Source organism: Helianthus annuus, chromosome 16 (genome assembly GCF_002127325.2).
Source record: "Helianthus annuus cultivar XRQ/B chromosome 16, HanXRQr2.0-SUNRISE, whole genome shotgun sequence".
NCBI lineage: Eukaryota > Viridiplantae > Streptophyta > Magnoliopsida > Asterales > Asteraceae > Helianthus > Helianthus annuus.
Genome location: NC_035448.2, coordinates 34558439 through 34573009, shown reverse-complemented (window position 1 = coordinate 34573009; position 14571 = coordinate 34558439).

Sequence of the window (14571 nt, the reverse complement as noted above, 5' to 3'; positions counted from 1 at the left end):
CCAAGAATTGGCGTATTTCCGTCGGTGTACGCGGTGCAGGCCAGTCTCTGATCGAATCTACCTTGGATGGATCGACGTGGATCCCATCCTTGTTCACCACATGGCCTAAGAAGTGGACTTCACGAAGCCAGAAGTCGCATTTAGAAAGCTTGGCGTACAATTGTTCCTTTCGAAGGAGTTCCAAAATCAGGCGAAGATGTTGCTCGTGTTCCTCCTGACTCTTGGAGTAAATCAGAATGTCGTCGATAAATACTATGACGAACTTGTCGAGATAGGGTTTGCACACCCTGTTCATAAGATCCATAAATACAGCAGGCGCGTTCGTTAACCCAAATGGCATGACGAGAAACTCGTAGTGACCGTAACGAGTTCTGAAAGCTGTCTTGGAGACGTCCTCATCCCGGACTCTCAGCTGATGATAACCAGACCTCAAGTCTATCTTCGAGTAGTAGCACGACCCTTGCAACTGGTCGAATAAGTCGTCGATGCGCGGAAGAGGATAACGGTTCTTCACCGTCACCTTGTTCAGTTCCCTGTAGTCTATACACATCCTGAACGTACCGTCTTTCTTCTTCACAAAGAGTACTGGAGCTCCCCAAGGCGAAGAGCTTGGTCGAATGAAACCCTTTTCCAAGAGCTCTTGTAATTGCTTTGACAATTCCTCCAATTCTGATGGAGCCAGACGATATGGTGCGCGAGCTATGGGTGCTGCTCCTGGAGCGAGCTCGATCTGAAATTCGACCTGACGATGAGGCGGTAAGCCAGGTAAGTCTTCAGGAAACACCTGAGGGTAATCGCGTACAATTGGAATATCCTCCAATTTCTTTTCCTTTGCTGATGCGTCTGTAACGAGAGCCAGAATGGCTGCGTGACCTTTTCGTAAGCACTTCTGAGCCTTCAAGAAAGAGATGACGCCAACCACAGCACCACTCTTGTCGCCTTGAACTTCTAGAGGTTCCTGACCCGAACGAGGAATGCGAATAACCTTTTCGCTGCATAAGATTTCTGCCTGGTGTTGGGACAACCAATCCATCCCAATCACGACGTCGAAGCTACCCAAAACTATGGGAATGAGATCAATAGAGAAGGCTTGACCAGCTAAGATAAGATTACAACCTTGAACTACGTGCGTGGCTTCTAGACTTTTACCGTTAGCTAACTCGACTACATGTTTGGTGGGTAAAAGTGTTGGTGCACGTTTTAGCAGTTGACACATTTTCACAGACATATAGCTTGTATCCGCACCCGAATCAAATAAAACAGTAACGTAAATATTGTCGAGGAGAAACTTACCCATAACAATGTTGGGATCGTTCACTGCGTCGCCTCGACCTAGCACGAATGCACGACCACGAGCTTCATTGCCGTTATTGTTGTTGTTCCCGCCGTTGTTATTCCCATTGCCCTGGTTATTGTTGTTGCGATTCTGGTTCAACTGAGGGCAATCGCGTTTGAAGTGACCTTCAGCCCCACACTGGAAACATCCTCGGTTCCCACGCTGTGGCTGCTGCTGCTGCTGCTGGTTTTGTGGAGCTGGTTGCTGAGGCTGCTGATTCTGATTCGCAGGACGAGGGCTCCTGCAGTCTTTGGCCTCGTGCCCCATCTTAAGACACCTTTGACAGCGACCCTTGTTACATGGGCCGTGGTGATGCCTGTTGCAGTTGTGGCACCTGGGTTGACTACCCTGATATCTCCTCCGTCTGTGACCACCAGAGGATTGCTGACTGGGACTCTGATAGTGGTCGATTTTCTGCTGCTGAGATTGTGGCTGAACAGATGCTGAACTTTTACTGGAATCCCCATCCCATTTTCTTTTACTGTCACCAGATGTAGCAGGAGTAACTGAGGTGGTGACGTTAGCAGTAGCGTTAACACGCTTGGGCAGTTTATTCTGATCAACTGCCTGATCGGTGATACGGTGAGCGAGACGTTGAATTTCCTGTATGTTTTCGAGGTTAGCCGACGTCACGTGGCTCTGAATTTCTGGCGCCAATCCCTTGAGGTACAACTCAATGCGCTTGTATGGAGGGTCCACCATAGTAGGACACAGAACGGCCAGCTCATTGGACCGTTTGGTATACGCTTCGATTTCCGATCCAACCATTTTCAAGTTATAAAGCTCATCTTCCAGCTTGTGTATGTCTTCCCGCGTGCAATACTCACGCTTGATGAGTTCCTTGAAATCGTTCCATGGGGTGGCGTTAGCAGCTGCCAACCCTAAGATCTGGACTTGGGCGTTCCACCAAGTCAATGCTATCCCTTCCAAAGTACCGGTAGCAAACTTGACCTTGCGAGCCTCAGGGCACTCGCACATTTCGAATACTGATTCTAGCTTCTCGAACCAGTGGAGGAGTCCCACTGCCCCCTCTGTGCCGCTGAAAGAGTTTGGACGGCAGTCCATGAAATTCTTGAACGTGCAGACTGGCTGCTGCGCGTGTTGACCTATTGTGTATGAATAGGACGAAGTTAAATACGAGAGTTAATGTAGGATCTAAAGATCCTAGTGTGTGCCTATACTGCAGGATATACTACCTGCTTGAGCTGCTGCAACTGCCGCAGCAACTTGAGCTTGAACAAGAGCCTCTAGCTGGGCTTGTGTCATGTTGATTCGTCCAGACATGATCTTCATAGTAACAAGTAGCATACGTAAGAATGGTTCGCGGGTAGGGCGATGACAGAAAAGCGTAGGCATATAGGTGTTCTCATGAAATCAAAGCATGTGTATCTAAGCGTAATGCGAGCAAAGTTCTAAGCAGTTCTAGCAAACAGGCAATAATCATAAACCTTATTACCTAAGATGTCGAGTCTTGCACGTGGAGCGAAGCGTCGTTGTGGATCGTTGAGAGCACTGTTCTGGTTATAGTCCGGTTTTAATAAAAAACGTTTTTCCCATATTAAAACCAAGTTCTCTATAACCAATGGCTCTGATACCAATCTGTCACACCCCCAAAATCCACCCGCGGAGTACCACCGCTTGGGAGCGTGACTGACCAGGATCAAGCCACCAATCATATCAAACATAGCATTTAATAATAAAAGTAATCAATGTAAATCATCATGACATGATTGATGTTCCAAAACCAAACATCGTTTAAATAGCGGAAGCATAGTATGTAATCTCAAAGTAATTATAAGTTCGAATAACGTTCATGAATCCAAATCCCACAACGACCTGCTCCTCCCTGTGCAAGCTCCGTAATGTACCTAAGGTCCTGCAAGGCATGCAGCACATAATCAACAAACTAGTTGAGCGAGTTCACAGAAAGTAAGTTCATAGTGTAATGCATAAGTATAGCTAGTGGGGGCTTCCCATACTAGTGTGTAATAAAGGTGGGGGCTTCCCATGTTCATCCTGGTTAATGAGGGCTTCTCATTAACGGTACTTACTAGACTAACTTCCGACCATGTGTTCTTCTTTACCGAGAACAGGAAAACGTACAGGGTCACGTAGGCTTTACGTGACGTGCCCTTCCCCGAGGACAGTGGTACGCGTGGGGGCTACGTAGGCTTTACGCAGCGTGGCCTTCCGACCTGGAAGCCAGTAGATGGTATTGGGTTACGTAGGCTTTACGTAACGTGTCCTCCCGACCCGGGAGACATATGGCAAATATACTGGGTTACGTAGGCTTTACGTAACGTGTCCTGACTAACCTGAGGACGATGGTCTATAGTCTGGTATATGCGTAAGTACGAGTAATCATTCCATATCCAACATATCCAACCCAATTCCCAACCCGGGAATCCCATGCCTTGGCTGTGTGAACTCACCTTGGTTTGCTCGGCAGATACACAAGGAATATAAGTAGCAAGTAAATGGTCACTCACGTCCTATCATGGTTATTATACGAGTCAGGTTCGTATATAGTACGTATATAGCAATCACGTATAGTCATGGCAAACATGTACGCACATAAGCAGATAAGGCATAGCATGTGAGGATCCAATTGTCTAAGTCCAATCATACCCGGCCCAATGTCATAAGCAGCCCAATACCAAAACAGTCCAGATTCTCAATCGGCCCAAATAGCAATCACATACAAGTCCATTAATAATCAGTCCACCATTCAAATCGTTGGGTCCGTGACAGTGAAGGCCCAACAGTGTGTGCGTGTAAACGATGGTCTCGAGTCGCAACGGAGATCTCGAGTCGCAACCGGAGATTACGAGTCGCAACGGCTGGTTGCGAGTCGCAAATGGAGATCTCGGTTCATCATGGTCTGGTTACGAGTCGCAACGGGACTCGCAACCGTGGTTCCGGCTGGTGCTGTTAGTGGTCTCGAGTGGGGTTCCGACTCGCAACGAGTGATGCCGAGTCGCAACCGCGTGTGTAACTGGTTTCCATAATTCCTGCATTGACTATCCCGTGATTCTAGCAAACATCTACGGCAGTTTCGAAATCAGATCAATCACAGAAATTCATCAACAGTTGATTTAGATTTCATGCATATTCATAACCATTCAAGAACATCGAATCAACGTGAACTGCATTCATATGAACAACAATCTATTTCTATGAGCATGTAACCGTGACTAATTACCTAGCCCAAAACTTAGCATATCCACAAGTTAACATCCGAATCCTATAGCATAACAACAGATTTCATCGAGTTTCATCCGATCCGTATGAACATGTTAACAATCCGAAACACATATTAACATTTGATTTATAACAAAGCACACATGTAAACCGGTTCTATCACAATCAACCATACTAGCATCATCCGAATTACATCATGTAATGTTCAAGAATCATATAAAATCATCATGTAAACGCATAGATCATAATATCATCACATACAATCAAATAACAATGTACACTAACCGGTTGGAATCAAAGAGAGGGTGAGCCGAGAAGTGTTGTTCGCCGTTGGGTTCCAAGTAAACGAGAGAGAGAGAGAGCAAAACTTCTAGGGTTTGTGTGTGTGTTTGTGATTTGCAAAAGTGGTAAAACAAAACCCCTAAACTCAGTTTTGTGGGTTGCGAGTGGGGAGTGGGCCGAGCCCACACGGTTGTCTAATGGACCCGAGAACAAGGAGTGGCCCCAAAGGGCTTGTGCGAGTGGTGTTGTGCGGTTCAAGTTATGTAGCCTTGTGCGGTTTGGCTCGTTTACATACATCCACATATTATATGCACAACACACGTAATAACAAAATCACATAATTATTCAATAAACAACGTTCTCATAACCACGTATCGTTACACAAAGTGAGTCTAAAGTTCGAGTTGTCACACATCGATCATACAATTCCACATTCTCGTATCTTCACTTTTCACAAATGCCTCAAACTCCTCTTTCCAGATAGTATATTCTTTGACGTTTTTCAGCTTTGGCCAAACAGTCTCACTGACCTTATCCACTTTAACCATCTTTAAACACGTTTTACCGTAACCGTACTGATAAAACCGTACAATATTTTTCCGAAAGCTGTTTTTACCAAATTATACCGTTAGAATCGTCTCGAAAAAAAAAACGAATCCAATAATATATAATGTCGAAAACCAAATTCGGGAATTTCCAAAGTTTTTTTTTTGTCCAAAAAATCAACCGAGTTCAACGGTGCAAATGGTTTCGGCAGATGAGCTACAGATCAAATTCTATTCACGAAAACGTTAATTCCTCTATGCGTATCTAGTTCCTCCACAAAAATAAATACTCCACCTTTTAATTCCTCTAGCTAATTTTCCTGGCAAACCAAGTTAATTTCGCCGGGTTACGCTAATTATGCTGGCAAGCCAAGTTAAATATGCTGATAGAGAAATTATAAATTTGCTGGTAGAGTAGATATAATTATGCTGACTTTTTAAATTCGCTGGAACAAATTCGCTGGGTAATTCCTCTGATCACTTAAATTCGCTGGGTAATTCCTCTGATCACTTAAATTCGCTGGGTAATTCCTCTGATCACTTAAATTTGCTGGGTAATTCCTCTGATCACTTAAATTTGCTGGGTAATTATGCTAGCTGATCAAATTCGCTGGTAAATAATTTCGCTAGCACGACGTCTAGTAACTTCACCGATCACCGTAATAATGTCGCTGAGGACAATTAAAACCGTCACCAAAGTCGCCTTTGGATTTAATTTCACCGGTCACCGAAGTTAAATTCGCTGGATCAGATAATTGGGAAATTTTAATTTCACCGGTCATCGAGGTTAAATTTGCTGGATCAGATAATTTCTCTGATTTGTCAGCGGAATTGTTAAATTTGCTAGAAAATTTTGGAAACTCAATATGTTTGAGATTTCTGAAGATTTTCAAGATTCTTTAACAATTTCCTGCAATATCAAACAACCAAAATCAGTAAAATTTTGATAAAAATATGAAGAACACGAAGAACAAATCTTCAAATCTTCAAGTTTTTCCAGCCAAAATCCTTCAAACAATCAACCAAACCTGCAACCAAAAACACTTAAACAGCAAAATTAAATATGCAAATAGATCAAACAGACCAAAAATTTTCGAAAATCCCAAGAACACAACAAAAATTTCGAATTTTTTTTTTCAACCACAATTTAAAACCCTAGTTTTCTGCATCAGCCAATTCTGAACCGAGCCTTCAAGAGCCTAATGCTCTGATACCAATTGTAGGCACAAAATCAATTAACTCATTTTCATCAGAAAAAAAAAAGAGTAGTCTTGATTTTCAGAAGATGAGGCTTTACTAAACCCCAAACCCTTTTTATCATTACTCTTTTTCAAAGTTGCTTGAATTTGAGTCCGAACTAATGAAGAGTTTCCAAACTTGTCTAACTTTCCTTTAAGTTCAACAATTTGGTCTTGTGCAATGGCCAATTCCCTGCACTTATCAGAAAATTCATTAGTTTTATCTTTCACAGTTTCACGAGCCAAATCAATGATCTGTAACAGCTCATTAACTTTGCTTGTTAAACTGCTAATTTCCTGTTCATTTGATTTGAGTTTATCTAAACAATTTGACTCTCGTTTAATCAAAAGAACATTTGACTGTGTGAAAAAGGAGAAATGATAGTACATCAGCAAGTTATATACCACATGTAGGGCGATTTCTATGAAACACACTGATGATAGTACAATTGTGAAAAAAAAAACTATTTTTTTTTGCTCTGATACCAATTGTAGGTCCCCTTGAGTCGTATGGATCTTCACAGAATCGTCTTTCCAATCAAGAGTGCGGAATCCTCTTGATCAGAATAAGCAGAAAACAAGTAGATGAACAGAAACAGCAATTCAATCAAACCGGGTTTTTATTGATTATCTATCAATACTGATTACAATCAATCCAAAACCCTAACCAACACTCAATTTCGTCCAAAGCCTATTGCCTCTCACGAATTTCTCACACAAACTGTTTTAGCTGATCAACTTAAACCCTAATGTCTAACCTTGTTTATATAACACAAGGTTTACAACTGGGCTAGGTTAAACTCTCTTGGGCTGCGAATTGGACAGGCCCAATTCACCCCCATCACCCAATCTGGGTTTAGTTTAGCCCAAACTCAATTATCTCACTAATACAAAGCTAAACCCGCTAACCGTTTATCGTATAACTAATTACAAGATATCCAAAGACCAAATCTAAGCTGTTGTCACAAATATGCACCAACAAACTCCCCCTTGACAATAGCTTCATAAAAACTTTGTCTTCAGTCTTCTTGCAATCTTCAAGCAATCTTGCACTGTCTTTGGTCTTTGGATGGCTTCAGCTTCAATAGCTTCTGTCAGCAACAGACTCCCCCTAAGCTGATGCATCCAATCACCAAATCTTCAACACGTTAGCACTTGAGTAAACTCCAGTTCAGCATTTGCACAGCAATCTTCAAACTCTTCAATCTTGTTTGCAATATAGAAAGGAGGTTCTACCATGCATCCAATCAAACTCTCATCTTCACACTTCACAGCAACTTCTCAGCAACAAACTGCTTCAATCTGTATACTATAAAACAAACATCTCTAGAAACCATAAGAATTTTTCAACAAAGTTAAATAAATTATTATTTTTCAAGAGATTAGTTAAACTGTATAACAGATTAAGATTTTTCAATTTCATCACCAACACGCAAAACCTTTTGTTCAACACACAAGAACCTGCCTGATTTAAAATTTTGAACTCACTTTCTAACACCGTCTCCCCCTATCAGTAACAATTCCTCCTAGAATAACAGTTTTCCATACATTAAGAATTTTAAACAGAAAAGACACTATTTTTGGATTTTTATATTTTCTGAAAGCAAGTAAATAACGAAAACAATAAACACTCTATTTTTGTGAGAATCACTGGTAAGAAGATCATATCAGCACAATCATACTGTTTCACACAATTAGATAATTCTTTATTTAATTTTTAGTGAAAAGCAGTTCAAGACGATTACCATTATGTTTGTCCACTTAAACAAAATGCATGAACATTTCAAGTACCATTACCGTATGATACGTTAAGGTAATTTTATTATGGAAATATTAGCGTGTCCCACAACAGGATATACCCCCGCGATCAAGGTATGCACAAAGATTCATCGTAGTAGGTGAGTATATTGATGTCATCCTTTAAGATATCTTGAAGGTGTCTAGGTCTGCATATAATCTGTTTTATCATGTTTTGATTGCTTAACAATGAACACCCAAATAAATACTCATCAAATCCTGGAAATATAAACAACACACTCTATCATGCAAGTATCTTCCCTACCACATATTTCACAAGTCCAATCCAGATTTCTGAAATCTTAACTGGGAATAGGTTGAGAAGAGAACAGAATAGATCTTTAGTAGAGATGGTATAATATACAGATCAAATGAGATTTACTCAATTTGATATAGGTTTCTTGGGTTTCTTTTGGGCACTTGAGGGCCTCTTTCGGGTGTATTAGATCTATAGCGCGACAACGTACAGCTAGGTCAGCATGTATCTGGATGCAGCAGAAGCTGTCGTTGCCTAGCACCTCCAGGTCAGCATATATCTGGATGCAGCAGAGGAGGTACACGATTTTTTTCAGAGAAGATTTCAGAATCAGATCAAAATTGTGTGTATCGGGAAAACATACAGACATTCAAATAGAAATGAGCTAATTCCAAGTGACTTTCTTTCCTGGGGTCATGTACAATTTTAGTTCTGAACAGAAGGACAGCCAAGATATCCCCAGATGAAATATCAGTATAAAGACCCAAAACTTCAGATTTTGGCAATCTATCAACGCAAGAATTAAGGTCATTAAACAAGTAGATGAACAGAAACAACAATTCAATCAAACCGGGTTTTTATTGATTATCTATCAATACTGATTACAATCAATCCAAAACCCTAACCAACACTCAATTTCGTCCAAAGCCTATTGCCTCTCACGAATTTCTCACACAAACTGTTTTGGCTGATCAACTGATTAACCTAAACCCTAATGTCTAACCTTGTTTATATAACACAAGGTTTACAAGTTGGACTAGGGTTTACTTACTTGGGCAAGCCCAATTCGTCCCCTAGACCCAATGTCGGTTTAGTTTAGCCCAAACTCTATACTCTCACTAATACAAAGCTAAACCCGCTAACCGTTTATCGTTTAACTAATTACAAGATATCCAAAGACCAAATCTAAGCTGTTGTCACAAATATGTACCAACAAACTCCCCCTTGACAATAGCTTCATAAAAACTTTGTCTTCAGTCTTCTTGCAACTTCTAGCAATCTTGCACTGTCTTTGGTCTTTGGATAGCTTCAGCTTCAATAGCTTCTGTCAGCAACAGACTCCCCCTTAGCTGATGCTTCCAATCTCCAAAACTTTCATTTTTTGTAGATCAGTTAGCTAGCAATCTTTGGTTAAGCAAGTAAGCTCCAACTCTTCCATATTACTCTGCAATGTAGTAGAAGGATCCTACCATGCATCTTCACACATCTTCACATTACTCTAAATCTGCACTTTACTTGTATTCTGCACTTCATTTTGATAACTGCATCAATCTGTCTAGCAACACAAGCAAGTATCTCGAAAAACCATTAGTCTTTTTCACATTTAAAGATAAACCAATATTTTATCTTAGTTTGCAAAAACAACTACCTGTCAGTTGAAAATGGAAGTCTTTTTTTTAAAAAGAAATATTTTTGGTATTTTTGATATTTTAAGAAAGCAGTAAACTATTTACAAAAGCAATTGTTGGTGCAGTCATCTGTCGGCTTCGTCTTAGTGTCAAGTCTCGGCTACGGTGCAGATCTGATCGGGGATGACATCACGAGTGACATCATCTAGATGACATCACAAGTGATGTCATGATTTCACTAAAATGATGTTGGCCGATTAATGACTAAAGTCACAAGAGATATGCATTCACAAAATGACAAAACATGTTGCCATGTTTGTGTTGATTGGACCAACATGAGGTCCAATGAGGTGTTGCCATTATGAGGGCCAATTAGATGAAACTTCACAAGATGACAAGAGGATATTTAGTCAACATGATGTATCGCTTTTTCAGAAGTCTTGTCAGATGGCTTGTATGGTAACACATGGGAACCGCTTTTATGTCTTGAGCTGAATCGCTTTTACAGACAGTGTGGACCGCCTTTATGGCATGTCCTTTGAGCGGTTCACAACTACTATATATAGGTTTGTTTGTCATGTCATTTGTAACGGTTGTTCAGATTTGCTACCGAAGTGTTGCCGGTATTTCCTCTTACTGTAAACGCTGTAATATTAATATACAAGAGGATTAAAGTGTGATACAAGCTGTGTATACGTCCGTTTCTTTGTTTCCGCCGCTGAAACGGATTTGAGCTCTTCCGAACGACTCATTTAGGTCGAAGTCCGATCCTACAATTGGTATCAGAGCCAAGGAGGAGGAGATCTCGCATATACAGCTCGTTTCTCATCAATTTTCTGCTTCTACACCTTTCTTTTTCGAAAAACGCAATTTTTTCACGGTCAAATTTCGTTCAAAATCTCAGGGATTGTGCGCGATAGTGTATAGATAAACCTTTGAAAGTTTGGGGTTGAAATTCAAAGAAAAAGTGGGTGAAAAAGATGTCCGAATGTGAACCGCTTTTCTGAACCGCTCGAAATACCGTCTGAACCGCTCGAAACACTGTTCTGAACCGCTCATAGAAACATCCTTGAATCGCTCAAAAAGTGTAACGTGTGGACCGCTCATTTGACCTTACCTGGATCGCTCATAGTGAGGATCGCTTTTTGAGACCGCTTATAGGGAATCTTCTGGACCGCTTTTGTGGATTAACGTGGGTCGCTCTTAAGTCAAGTATATGAACCGGCACCACCCAAGCTAGATCCAATCACGTTTTAAAGCTCATTAATCCACCGACAAAACAGATTATGATGAACTGGTTTTAGAAAAGTGACCGCCCCACAATTTAACCAATTAAAACATGTTTGCACCGCCCATCATGTTGTTGGTCCAATCCTCACCCATATAACCAGCCGTCATATCCATGTCATCCTCCACCGCCCAGTTGTTGTTTTGTTTTAAAAAGGCCACCGCCAATTTAATGAAGGCCCAATAGTTGTCATTGTCTAAACAGTTTGCCGCCCATAAGCCAAATTATTTGTTGTCGTCATTTGACCCTATTAAAGTCAGTTGTAATACATTGATTTCATATATGTTAAATTGATCATGTCAAGTGTGGTTTTAGTTCAAGTGTAAACCGAATCCCGAGGCTGTGTACTCAGGTCTCGTAATTTGAGTTGTGGTTTCTGCCGTTCGCACAGTCTGAAGTTCAAAAGATTTCAAAGGGTCAAGTCGTTTGAATTCGATTCGGGTCATTTCAGTTCGCACAGTTGGTCAACGTTTAGTTCACTCAGCTTGTCAACTTTCAAATCCGCACAGAATTGATCATCAGTTCGAGTACCAGTTCGCTTTTATTAATTGATAATACCGTAAACTGATTGTGTTGTTTGTTTGTCTTTCAGGTATTTTCCCGAAGCATTACTGTATTGCTCGAAGTATTATCTGATTCTTGAAGAATGGATTCTGATTTTTACAACGCTTTTGCTACTCCGACCTCGATTACCCAAAGTGCTTTGATTGAAAATGAAACCGGAACGTCTCAGAAGCCACCGAAACTCATGGATATTGATGATTACAACGTGTGGTCAGAACGATTCGGAAATTGGGTTGAAGCTTATCATCTTGATGCATGGGAACACACCGAGGAACCATATGTTAAACCAGTTAAAAATGGTGTGCAACTAACACTTCGAGAGATGAGTACAGATGAGAAAAAAAAGTATCGAGATGAAAAATTAATGGTCAGTCTAATTCAGCAAGCGATAAAAGAAGATATCTTGATTTTGCTTCAACACGATGGAACTGCATATTCGATTTGGACAGAATTGGAAGCTAAGTTTACAGGAAGTGACGATATGTTAAAGAACAAAATGTCTCTCATGAAGAAAGAATTTGACTTGTTTCGGGGATTGAAAAATGAAACAACTAAACAAATTATTGATCGATACTGTAACTTGGTGAGAAATATGACAAAGTTAGGTGTTAAGAAAGATACTGATGAATTAATTGAAAAACTTGCAGATGCACTTCCATATGAAATCTGGGGAACATTCTTGATGATGCTGAAGTCTAACAAAGTGGAATACAAAAAGATGAAACTCGGAGACTTCATAAAGCATTTAGAAGCCCAAGAGATGGAGCAGAGAAAGATCGCTAGGATGAAGAACTACGATGGAGAGCAGGATATCAGTCTGTACTACAAGCATGGTGCTACTGATTCAACAAAGTTTTCACCTAAGATCGAAACTGCCTACAGCGTTAAAGATTCTACTGAAGTGAAGACATCTCAGGGATCAAGCAGCAGCACAAGATTTTCATCTTTTGATCCTAACATCTCTGTAACAAAGAGTGGTAGAAAACTTCAGTGTAACATTGTGTTGAGTCTTGAAAATGATCAAGATTACTCTGAAGATATTGCTAAAAACCAAATGTCTTTGTTAGGGATGATTCTGGAATCTTATAGTTGTTTTGTTGCAGGAAAGATCGGTAATCCAATGCTCACGAAAGAGGATTACGATCAAATTGATGCTGAAGAAATGGAGTTGATGGATATAAAATGGTGTATGGCGAGTGTGATGAGACGTGCCGAAAAGTTCAAACAAATTACTGGCCGTGATGATTTTCGTGATGCGAATGTTTCAGCTTTAGGTTTTGACAAATCTAAAGTTACATGTTTTCGTTGCAGGGAGAAGGGGCATTTCAAGAGGGAATGCAAAAACCGTGAAGCTACCGGTGCCCAGAATCCTTTCGGAAACAATGATTATCACAAGAAGGCCATTTATCATCAAATCACACAACCAGCACAGCAGCATCAGGCACAAACAGCTCATGGAAGAGACGTGGTTGATAAAAGGGCATGTGTTGTTAGTCAGGGAAAATATGATAATTTTACCTGGGAAAAATATCTTCCGAAAGAAAGCAAAGTGTGTGTAGCTGAACAAAATGATGAGAAGTTGGCTGAAGGATTTACTTGGAATGATTTCTGTACAGATCAAGACTTTATGGCCAAAAATACTTCTCATGCTTTCTTTGCTAATGCTAATGATTTAAAATGTGCAGAAAGATGCAGAAAAGTCATGGAAGCTGCTGAAGAGAGACGAAGAAAGATTCAAGAGGAGGCTGAAGAGGAAGAGAGATTGAAGGAAGAAGCAAAAGCTGAAAAATTGAGAAGAGCTCATTTTTTAAATTCAGGCAGGATAGTGAAAGAAGTTCCTGAATTTGAAATTAAAGTGGATGCTGAACCGGTCATGGTCCAAGAAAAGTGCATGAACTGTGATTCGCTGATCAAGCAGAACAATGAGCTGTTGCACAACATTCACAAGTTAAAAGAATCGTATGACACAATGAACAGAGAAATCAACAAATACACAGATTCTGGTGGTGAACAAGCTGAAGCTATGAATACTTTGAAGATAGCATATCTGAGACAGCTTGATACAGCGAACTATAACATAAAGAAATGTGCAGATCTCGAGCTTGAGTTGGCAACACAAAAGATAGAAACTGAGAAAGTTAAGAAATTACTAGATAGTTACTCATGTTCTACTTTTGTTGTTGACAGGATTTATCCGGTGGTGAAAGATTTGAAGACCTTTGAAGAAGTGAAGATTGGTGAAGAAGAACAATCCGTGACAAAAGATGAAGAAAAAGTGAAAGCTTCTGGTAAGAAACCGAGTGTATCCTACAATAGATGTCCGCCCCCGGTCGAAAATGGATATTCACCCCGAAATCCTAATTCAGAAAGAGTCAATAAAGCGATCAATCTGAAATGGGAGTCTGGGCTGTCGGATAACTTGCCAGAAAGTATCGATGTCACGTACACGTCATCAGACACTGATCATGAGTCAAAGTTGATAAAAAGTGTGGTCGATCAGGTGTTAGACAAAGATGACAATGAGGAGTCAAAACCCGAGTCAAAGTCTGGGTCCAGTGCGTCAAAGCAAACAGTAAAAAAAGACAAATGGGTTTATGACAAAGAGTTTTTACTTTCAAAATCTAATTTGAATGATGAATCAGTCAAAGTAGCATATACTTTGAAGGGTTCTGACAAATTATATTCAGATGAAAGTTTTCCAATAAGAAGTGTCAG